Source organism: Panthera tigris, chromosome B3 (assembly GCF_018350195.1).
Source record: "Panthera tigris isolate Pti1 chromosome B3, P.tigris_Pti1_mat1.1, whole genome shotgun sequence".
Taxonomy (NCBI): Eukaryota; Metazoa; Chordata; class Mammalia; order Carnivora; family Felidae; genus Panthera; species Panthera tigris.
In genome coordinates this window covers 57,598,298-57,610,517 of record NC_056665.1, presented here as the reverse complement: position 1 = coordinate 57,610,517, position 12,220 = coordinate 57,598,298, and positions in this window count along the sequence as shown.

Here is a 12,220-nt window from a genome sequence, read left to right as displayed (position 1 = left end):
TGAAAATATTTTCTCGCATTTGATAGGTTGCCCTTTCTTTCTTTCTTTCTTTCTTTCTTTCTTTCTTTCTTTCTTTCTTTCTTTCTTTCTTTCTTTCTTTTCCTTTCTTCCTTCCTTCCTTCCTTCCTTCCTTCCTTCCTTCCTTCCTTCCTTCCTTCCTTCTTTTCAGTTTCTTTTTCAGTATAGGAGCTTCTCCTTTTAATGTAGTATGGTTTTTTTATTTTTTTTTTTCTTTTGGGGCTTGTGATTTTGGTGTCATATGTAAAATGCCAAGGAGCTTCTTTCCTGTTTTTGTCTAGGAAGTTTATGATATTAAGTCTTATGTTCAAGTCTTTAATCCATTTTGAATTAATCTTTGTGAGCGGTGTAAACAGATGTCCAATTTCATTCTTTTACAGGTTTCCCCATACTGTTTGTTGAAGAGACTATCCTTTCTCCATTGAGGGTTCTTGGCTTTCCTGTTAAATATTAGCTGACAGTAAATACAGGGGTTCATTTCTGGGCTCTATGGGTCTTAATTTTATGCTAGTTCCATACTGTGTCAATCACTATAACTATATAGTACTGTTTGAATTCAGGAAGAATGATTTCCCTGCTTTGTTTTTCTTTGTTATGATTGCTTTGGCTATTCAGGATGTTTTGTGGTACAATGAAAATTTTAGGATTGCTTTTTACTATTTCTATGAAAAATGTCATTGGAATTTTAGCAGGGATTGTGTTGAATCAATAGATAGCTTTAGAGTAGTATAAACATTTTAACAATATTAATTCTTTTGATCCTTGAACAAAAGATATCTGTGTATTTGTTTCATCTTCAATTTCTTTCATCAAAGTCCTATGGTGGCCATTGTACAGAACTTTCATTTCCATGGTTAAATTTATTCCTAAGTATTTTATAGTTTTTGATTACATTATGAATAGAATTTTTTTAATTATCATTTTCAGATGTTACATGTTTAATGTCTAGGAACAAAACTGATTTCTATATGTTAGCTTCATAACCTGTAAGTGTACTGAATTTGTTCAACAGTTTTTTGGTGGACTTTTAGGGTTTTCTCTATATAAGAATTGATCATCTGCAAATAATAATTTTATTTCTTCCTTCCCAACGTGGATTCCTTTTATTTCTTTGTCTTGTCTAATTGTTCTATATAGGACTTCCAGTACTATGTTAAATAAGAGGGATGAGAGTGGGCATCCTTGTCTCATTCTTGATCTAAGAGGAAAAGCTTTCAATTTTTCGCATTGACTCTCATGTTAGCTGTGGGTTTGTTGTATATGGCCTTTAATATGTTGAGGTATGTTCCTTCTACATCCAATTTGTTAAGTGCTTTTTACCATGAAGAGATGTTGTGTTTTGCCAAATGCTTTTAATACCTCTATTGAGATGATCACATGATTTATACATTTTATTCTATTGTGGGGTATCACGTTTATTAATTTGCTTATGTTAAAATATCCTTCTATCTCAGATAAATCCCACTTGGTCATGATGAATAATCCTTTCAATGCGTTGTTGAATTTGGTTTGTTTATTTTGAGAGAGAGTATGTGCATAGTGGGGGAGAGGCAGGGGCAGAAAAGGAGAGCGAGAATCCCAAGCAGGCTCTATGCTGTCAGAGCTGAGCCCAACGCGGGGCTTGATCCTGTGAACTGTGAGATTATGACCTGAGCCAAAATCACGAGTAAGATGCTTAACCGATTGAGCCACCCAGGTGCCCCTTTTCTTTCATTTCTGATTTTATTTAAATGTTTTTTTTCTCTGTTAGCCTAGCTACAGATTTTTCAGCTTTCTTTAAGAGCTGTTTTGTTTTTTTTTCTAAAAATAATTTCATTCATTATTTTTCTGATATTTTTCTGGTCTTTATTTTATTTCTGCTCTGATCTTTATTTCCTTCCTTCCAATTTTGGGCTTAGTTTCTTTTTCTAGTTCATTGAGGAGTAAATTTGTTATTTTTGAGAATTTTCTATTTTCTTAATATATGTATTTTTCACTATAAACTTCTCTCTCAGAATTATTTTGCAGCATTGCATAGATTTTGGTATGTTGTTTTTTTCGTGTTTTAAGATACATTTTTAAACTTTCCTTTTGATTTTTTTCTTTGACCTATTCGATATTCAGAATTGTGTTAATTTTCATATATTTGTGGATTTTCCTGCTTTCCTATTGTTGATTTCTAGTGTCATACCATTGTGGTTGGAAAAAATACTTGGTGTTATTTAATTAGGTTAAACTTGCTGAGGTATGTTTTGTGTCATGTCATATATGGTCTATCCTGGAGAATATTCCATATGCTCTTGAGAAGAATTTGTATTTTGCTTCTGTTGGAAGGAATACTTTCTAAATGCTAGGTCTGTTTGATCTAATGTATGTTTCAAGTCCAACATTTTCTTGATTTTGTCTATCTGACTTAACTATCCATTGCTGATAGTAGGTTATTAAAGTCCCATACTATTATTGTATTGTTGATTTCTCCTTTTAGATCTACTAGTATTTCCTTAATGTGTTTAGGCACTCTGATGTTTGGAGTGTATATGTTTATGACTATTATATCTTCTTGATGAATTGACCACTTCATCATTATACATTGATCATCTTTGTCTCTTATTACTGATTTTGCTAAAAATCTATTTTGTCTTATAAGACATATAAGTATAGCTTCCCCCTAGTTTCTTTTGGTTTCTTCTTGCCTGGAATATATTTTTCCATTCTTACACATTGAGGCTATTGTATCCTTAATGCTGAAGTGAGTTTGCTGTGTGTAGCCTATATTTGGTTTTTATTTTCTTTTTTTTTATCCAGCCACTCTGCCTTTTAATTGGTGAATTCAACTCATTTGCAATATTGATATGTAAGGACTTATTTATGCCACCTTTGAACATTTTTTTTTTGAGAACTAGAGTGAGAAGGGGAGGGGGAGGAGGGAGAGAGAGAATCTTAAGCAAACTCCACACCCAGGGCTCTAATGAGCATGAGATCCTGATCTGAGCTGAAATCAAGAGTCATATGCTTAACCACCTGAGCCACCCAGGCACCCCTATTTATGCCACCATTTTAAATTGTTTTCTGGTTGTTTCTGTTTCCATTGTTTCTTTTTCCCCCTTTTTCTACCTACCTTCCTATATTTGTGATTTTCCATGATCGTATGCTCTTTCCTCTTTCTTTACTTTTTGTAGGTATACTGTAGGGTTTTGCTTTGTGGTTACCATGAGACTTACATAAGACATCTCATACACAAAATAATCCATTTTAGACTTATAGAAACTTAACTTTGGCTATAGGCTTTGCCCCTTTACTCTCTCTTTTTATATTTTTTATGTTGCCATGTAACTCTTTTTATGTTATGTATTTGTTAATAAATTATAGTAGTGATAATTATTTTAATATTGTTTTACTTTGACTTTTATAGTTAAAGGTTAACACATCATTCTATTATAGAATTAGAGTTGTCTAAGTCTGACTATGTATGTATGTATATTACCAGTGTGTTGTATATTTTTGTATGTTTTCATGTTGTTGCTTAGCTCCAAGAACACCTTTCAGCATTTCTTGCAAGGCAAGTCTCATAGCAATGAATTACCTAAGCTTTTGTTTGTCTAGGAAGGTCTTTATTTCTCTTTCATATTTGAAGGATAAATTTGCTATATACAGTATTCTTGGATGGAAAATTTTCTTTCAGAATTTGAATATGTCATTCCACTCTCTTCTGGCCTATAGGGTTTCTTCTGAAAAATCTGATAACCTAGTGGAGCTTCCTTCAAAGGTTATAATCCTCCCTCAATCCCCAATGAATTGTAATGAGTTATCTTGTACTTTTGACAATTTTATTATAATGTGTCTTAGAGAAGATATTTTTTTTTTTTTTTTGCGTTGGGATAGTAGAGTGAACTATTAGCTTTATGAACTTGAATGTCCAATTTTCTTCTCAGTTTTGTGAAGTTCTAGGCTATTATATTTTCAAATTTTCTTCCTCCTTCTCCTTTTATGGAATTCCAATTATTCTACTATTTGGTTTCTTGATGGCCTCCTACAGGTCATTAGGGTTTTCCTCCCTCTCTTTGCCTTCTCCTATCTTCTCCTGTAACTGGGCTATTCAAAATTCCTATCCTCTAACTTACTTATTCTGTTTTCCATTTGTTGTACTCTACTGCAGGTGCTTTCTATTGCATTTCTCATTTCATACGTTGATTTTTTTTCAGGTCCAGAATTTCTGCATTTTTTAAAAATGAATTTTATATCTTTGATAAATATATAATTTAGACCTGTTTTTTTTTCATGATTTCATTGATTTTTCTTTGAGTTTTCTCATAGGTCATTGAGTTTCTTAAAAATAGCCAACTTGTATTCTTTATCAGTTAGATCGCAAAATTCCATGCCTTTGAGCTCAGTTAATGGAGAATTATTATTTGGTGATGAAGTTTCCTTGATTTTTTTCAATGTTTCCTGAAGTTTTGCATTGCTCCTTTTGCATTTGAAGTAGCAAACACCTCATTAAATCTTTGTTCCTTGCCTTCAGATAGGGTATTCTGCTCATTAATGCTGTTATTATGTGGGTTCTTCTCTGCTTTTGTATGAGTACACCTGATCTCCTCTTCTTGACTTTTTGTTGTAAAAATCATAAGCATTTACATCTTTGTTTCTTGCAACTTACCAGGTGAGTTTTTAGTTTATGGTCCATTTTGACTTATATTTGCATGTGGTGTAAGGAAGGTGTCAAATTTTACTGATTTATTTTTGCATGTGGCTTCTAATTGTCTCAGAATTTGTTGAATAGACTATACTTTCCCCAATTAATTATCATAGAATCCTTGTAGAAACTTGTTCATAAATATAAGTGTTTACTTTTGTCCTCTCAATTCAGTTCTGTTTTCTCTGTGTCTAATCTTTGTGAATACCACAGTGTGTTAAGTTTTTAAATTTGGAAGCATGACTCCTCTGACTTCATTCCTGTTTTTCATAAATGTCTTTGTTATTCAGTGTTTCTTGTATTTCTTGTATTTGTCCTCTCAATTCAGTTCTGTTTACTTTTGTCCTCTCAATTCAGTTCTGTTTTCTCTGTGTCTAATCTTTGTGAGTACCACAGTGTGTTAAGTTTTTAAATTTGGAAGCATGACTCCTCCGACTTCATTCCTGTTTTTCATAAATGTCTTTGTTATTCAGTGTTTCTTGTATTTCCATGTGAATGTCAGAATGAACTTGTCAATTTCTATTTTTAAAAAAGGCACCTGTAATTTTGATAAGGAGTGTTTTGAATCTGATGATCGAACTAGGGAATAGTGCCATTTCAACAATATTAAATCTTCCAATCAAGGAGTATGGATGTCTTTCTAAATATTGGTATCTTTAATTTTTACAATGAAGTTTTATAGTTTTCAGTGTATAAGTATTGCACTCTTATGTTAATCCTTTCTAGATAATTTATTCTTTTTGATGCTATTGTAAATGAAATTGATGTCTTTTTTTTTTAGATTATTCAGTACTAGTGCATAGAAACATAGTTGATTATATATTTTGATCTTAGCTCCTATAACCTTTTTGAACTCATTTATTCATTGGCATAGTGTTTTGGTGAATTCCTAAGGTTTCTTTATATACAAAATCATGTCATCAACAAATATAGTTTACTTCTTCCTTTGCAATATGAATTTCTTCTCTTTTTCTTTTTTCTTTTTTCTTTTTTTGTCTTATTACCCTCACTAGAATCTCTAGTACAAATCTAAATAAAAGTGGCCAGAACAGATACTCTTGTCTTGTTCTTGATTGTAGAGGCTAAGCATTCACTCTTTCACTACTAAATATGATGTTATCTATGGGTTAAAAAAAATAAAAGTAGGTATACTTTGTCATAGATTGAATTGTCTTCCAAAAGATATTATAAAGTCCTATCCCCTGATAGTTGTGACCTTATTTTAAAATAGGGCTTTTGCAGATATAATCAAGTTAAGATGAGGTCATTATGGTGGGCCTTGATCCAGTATGAATTGTCTTATAAGGAGAAAAGAGAGACACACACACAGAGGGAAGATAGTCACGTATGACAAGGGCAGAGATTGGAGCTGTATTGCCACAAGCAAATGAGTGGCTGGTGCTACAAGAAGCTGGAACAGGTAAGAAAGAATTCTCCCTTGAGGCTTCACAGGGAGGATAGCCACTGCCCCCCATCTTTTCCCCGCCACCCTATCCCCTCAACATCATGGTTTCAGACTTCCATTCTCTACTGTAAGAGAATAAGTTTTTGTGGTTTTAAGTTCTGTTACTGAAGACTTAAGAAAATATTTTAAATATCAGGTTGAGAAAGTTCACTTTCTTACCTGTAATAGGTCTACTCAAGTTTTCTATTTCTTTTTGAGTCAGTTTTGATAGTGTAAGTTCAAAAAAATTGTGTATTTTATCTGAGTTATCTAATTTGTTGGCATAGTTATTTATAATATTACTATAATTTTAAAAGTTAATTTCTTATGTTTCATAGGCCTGTCCTCTCTTCAGTCATGTTTTTATTAATTTGAGTCCTTTTTTTTGGGTAGCTCTAGCAAATCCTTGTCAATTTATTGATATTTTCCAAGAACTAATTTTAAGCCTCGATTTTCCTCTTGTCATTCTCTATTTCATAAATTTCCTGTGTAATGTTTATTTTTTTCCCTTCTTTCCATTTGATTTAGGTTTAGTTTGCTCTTTTTTCCCAGTAACTTATGGTGGAAGATCAGGTTATTGATTTGAAATCTTTCTTGGTAATATATGTATTTATAGCATAAATTTCCCCTCTAAGCATTGCTTTAGCTAGCTCCCATATATTTAGATATATTGTATATTCATTTGCATTTTTCTCAAATTCTGATTAAATATAGAAACTTTGCTTTAGTACAGTTTTATTCCTTTGTGCTATTGTCCTATATTATCTGTTTATAATATAAGCTCAACAATGAAGTTTTATTTTTATGTAATCTTATGTATTTTATTTTAATTTTAATTTTATTTTTTAAATTTACATCCAAGTTAGTTAGCAGATAGTGCAATAATTACTTCAGAAGTAGATTCCAGTGATTCATCCCCTATGTATAACAACCAGTGCTCATCCCGACAAGGGTCTCCTTAATTCCCCATACCCATATAGCCCATCCCCCCACACCCAACCCCTTCAGTAACCCTTAGTTTGTTCTCTATATTTAAGAGTCTCTTATTTTTTGTCCCCCTCCTTGTTTTTATATTATTTTTGCTTCCCTTTCCTGATGTTCATCTGTTTTGTATCTTAAATTCCACACATGAGTGAAATCATATGACATTTGTCTTTCTCTGACTAATTTCACTTAGCATAATACCCTCTAGTTCCATCCACATAGTTGCAAATGGCAAGATTTTATTCTTTTTGATTGCCAAGTAATACTACATTGTATGTATGTATGTATATGTGTGTGTATGTATGTGTGTATGTGTATGTGTGTGTATATATGTGTATGTATGTGTGTGTGTGTATATATATATATATATATACACATATATATATATATATACACACACACACATCTGTTGATAGACATTTGGGCTCTTTCCATACTACGGCTATTGTTGATAGCGCTACTATAAACATTGGGATATGTGTGCCCCTTCAAAACAGCGCACCTGTAAATACCTAGTATTTATCCTGATTATGCCTTCCATTATAGGTTAAGGACTTTTTTTCCTTTGCTGCTTTCATGATTCTTTGTGTGTTTTGCGAATTTGAGTATGATATGCTGTATTTATGGTTGGCTTTTGCTGAATCTAATGGGGGTTCTCTGTGCTTCCTAGATTTTGATGTCTGTGTCTTTCTCCAAATTGGGAATGTTTTCTGCTATAATTTGCTCACATAAACCTTCTATTTGGATGGTTTTCCTTTTTCATGAGTCACTGAGTTCTCTAATTCTTATATCATGCTCTCTTGCCTTAGTTTCCCTATATTCTCTAAAAGTTCTCTAATAATAGTTTCCCTATTATTCTCTATAAGTTTGTCCTCTGTATTGCTGATTTGCTGCTTTGCTTCATCCATCCATGCTGCCATGGCATCTATTTGAGATTGCACCTCAGTTACAACATTTTTAATTTCTTCCTGACTAGATTTTACTTCTTTTATCTCCTCAGAAAGGGATTCGATGCTTTTTTCAACTCCAACTAGTATTCTTTTTATCATGATTCTAAATTCTGGTTCAGACATCTTGTTGTGTCTGTGCTGATTAAGTTCCTGGCTGTCATTTCTTCCTGTTCTTTCTTTTGGGGTGAATTCCTTTGTTTTGTCATTTTGGATGAAAAAAAAAAGAATTAATAAAATTAAAAAATAAGTAAAACTTAAAAACACAAAAAGATAAAATAAAGGATTCTAGGTCTTAGGTGTGTTTTGGTGTGGCTATTGATAGTATAGAGGAAAAAGGGAATGAAAAGCAAAAAAAAGGGGAAAAAGGGGAAAACATTTGAAAATTTTAAGAAATGAATACAATAAAATAGAATAAAATGAAATCTTAAAAGTAAAATAGAATTTAAAAAATTACAAAACATAAACAATTTGGTGGAAAAAAATTTAAAGGTAAATCTTTTTTATAAAAATGGAAAATAAAAATAATTTTTTTCTCTTTCTGTATTCAAGAATAAGAAAAAAAGAAAAGAAAAAAAATTGAATAGATGGACCAGTGAGCAGAATGAAATATGATTGCAGTTGCATCCAGCTTCCCCTAGAAGTCAAACTATGAAGCACTTTATAGTCCATAAACTAAGCAGGCAGAGAGACTTTGGTGTTCCTTTAGAGTATGGTTGGCACAGTTGGATGGGGCTTGGTGTAACAGCTCTATTCTCCATTAGATGGCACTGCTTAATTTACTGGGGTGGATTGTTGTGGTGCTTGTAGGTGTGTATGCAAATGTGCAGGAGGGGTGAAAATGGCATCAACCAGGACCCGGTTTCTAGTATCAGAACTCTGTGCTGTGGTTGTGGGGTAATCAAGCACCCCTCCTTTGTGTCCAGCTTCCATCCACTCCCCATTTCTACACTGTCCTTGACCAAGCCATCAACATACCAGGCAGCACCTTTCTCCCAAGTTTTATCTCAGATGGGGCTGTGTTTCCAAACCCCTCACATCTGAGGGCCCTGTGGCTTTGACCTGCTTGGACCCTCTGGGGGGGAATCTTGCCCAGCAATGGCCAGGTGCCAGCCTGCCCCCAGGACTATTCACACAATTGTCCTGCTGCAGATGCTCAGAGACTGTGGCCAGGTGCCATCCCACCCCAGAAAAAGTTCACACAATTGTGTAGCAGCAGTGTTTCAGGGATTATGGTAAAACACGACAAACATCTGGCACCACGCTTCACCCTTAACGTCTTTGTCCCAACACCAGTGAATGTGGCTGTTCTCTGGGGTCCACTGGGACCTTTGCTTGTGGGGAGGCTGCACAGCCTCTACCAGATGTCCTCTCAGCAGGAAATCACCTCTCCCTGTGTGGGCCAAGGACCCCTGGGACCTCACTGTTCCTGGGGATTAGCCCTTCCCACCAGAGTTATACCAGGTATTGAGCTGCGGAGTTTCAGACTCTGCACTTCCCTGTTTATAGAGTCTTAATGATATTTAAACCTTCTCCTTTCTCCCTTTCTTGTTAAGTCCTTTATGGTTGTTTCCACTCTTTTCTCTCTAGCTGCTTTGGGGAACGCTTTTCCTGTACTTTCTCCCCTATCTCCATCCTCTCTGTGTAAGTAAAAACAGCTCCTTGCCCTGCGCAGCTTCTGTCTCCCCCAGTTCACCTTTCTGTGCCATGTACCTACCGAGTTCTGTGGTTCAAATTGTGAAGATTGTTGTGTTAATCCTTAGATCCTTTCTAACTGTGCAAGATGGTTTGTTGTTGGTCTAGCTGCATTTCAGGGATGAAAGAGGCAAAACAAAAAAACAAAAACAAAAAAACAAAAAACCTTCCATGCTGCTCTGTCATCTTGGCCCCTCCTCTAACCTTATGTACTTTAAATCAGTGAAAGGCAGAGGAAGATATTTTTATATGATCTATTATATTTACCTATGCATATACTTCTTCCTATGTTCCTTCTGTCTTCATATGAATTTGAATTGTCATTTGATGTTATTTGCTTTCAGAATGAAGGACTTTCTATTATATTTCTTATAAGACAGGTTTGTTGATAACACATTTTCTCAGGTTTTGTTTATTTAGAAATGTCTTCATTGCACCTTCATTTTTAAATTAATAGACTTTATTTTTAGAGCAATTTTAGGTCTATAGAAATATTGAACAGAAAGTACAAAAAGTTCCTCATGTTTTTTCCCCACCAACAGTTTCCTCCACTTTCAACATATTACATTGATATTGTACATTTTTTACAATTGATAAGTTAGCATTGATATATCGTTTTTAAGTCCATAGATTACATTAGGGGGCACACTTTGTGGTATACAGTTTTATGAGTTTTGCTAAATGCAGAGTCATATGTGCACCATTATAGTAACATACAAAATAATTTTATTGCCCTAAAATCCTCTGTACTATACCTGTTAATCCCTCCTCCCTTAATGCTCCCTGGCAGTGACTATCTTTTTACTGTCTTTATAGTTTTGCCTTTTTCAGAATGTCATGTAGTTGGAAGTGTAAAACATGTAGATTTTTCATACTGGCTTCTCTCACTTAGCAATATATATTTAAGGCTCCTTCATGCCTCTGCATGGCTTGAAAGCTCATTTCTTTTTATTGCTAAATAATATCCCACTGCATGGATGTCCCAGTTTGTTTATCCGTTCACTTACTGAAGGACATCTTGGTTTGCTTTCAAGTTTTGGCAGTTATGAATAAAGCTGCTATAAAAATTTATGTGCAGGTTTTATGTAGAGGTTTTCAGTTTATTTGGGTAAATACCTTAGAGCACAATTGCTGGAATGTATAATAAGACTATTTGTAGTCTTTTCATTGTAGAAAAACTGCCAAACTGTCTTCCAAAGTGGTTGTACCAATTTGTAGTCTCATTGTCAGGAAATGAGAATTCCTTTTGCCCCATATAATCACCAGTATTTGGTGTTTTCTGTGTTTTGGAATTTAGCCTTTCTAATAGGTATGCAGTGGTATCTCTTCGTTATTTTAATGTGTAATACCCTAATTACATATAATTTAAAGCATTTTTTTCCATATGTGTATTTTCTGTCTGTGTATCTTCTTTGGTATGGTGTCTGTGTTCTTTTGCCCACTTTTTAATTGGGTTGTTTATTGTTTAATTTTCAAAGTTCTTTGTATATTTTGGATTCAAATCCTTTATCAGAGATGTTTTCAAACATTTTCTCCAAGTCTGTGGCTTGTCTTCTCATTCTCTTAATGATGTGTTAAACAGAGTAGACGTTTTTAATTTTCATAAGTTCAACTTAATTTTTTTCATGGATTATTCTTTTAGTATTATATTTAAAAACTCATTGTCAAACCAAGGTCACCTAGATTTTCTCTTATATTCTAGAAGTTTTGTAGCATTGTGTCTTACATTTAGATCTACTATTTGTATTGAGTTAATATTTGTCAAATATGTAAGGTCAATTTGTAGATTTTTTTTTTTTGCATGTGGATGTCCAGTTATTCCATTACTCCTTCCTCATTTGGATTGCCTTTGCTTCTTTTCAAAGATTGATTTGCTATATTTGTGTGGATTTATTTCTGTGTTCTCTATTGTGTTCCATTTATATATTTGCCTATTCTTTTATTAATATCACAGTGTCTTGATTTCTATGGCTTTAGAGTAAGTCTTGAAACTGGGTAGTATCAGTCTTCTGAGTTTTTAAGAAAGTATATCAAATTACCATTCTGAGTCTTTTGTCTTTCTGTATAAACTTTAGAATCTTTGGACTTATTTTAAAATTTAGATACCTCTGGAATATTTGGAAACCTGTGTGAGTACAGGTCTGTTAGGATTATATTTGTCAGAGAAAAATGAGGAAGTCCCTGAGGAAAACTCACTGGGGGTGGAGAATTAAACGACTAAGCTTCAGTCATGGGGCAGGTGGAAGGTGTCCATGACTCAGATTTGATAGTGTGAAACAAAGTCAGAGGAAAGGGAATATCCATGTGAATATGAGTGTATGGAACAATGTGTTCATCAGGTATGAAAAGATACATCACTGCAGGCAATGGGCTTTCTGGGTGGCCCACAGGTAGGAGGTAGGGATGTGCTGCTTAGGAATGTCAGGGCACTATTTCTGTCTCTCTCTCCTCCAGATGAGATAT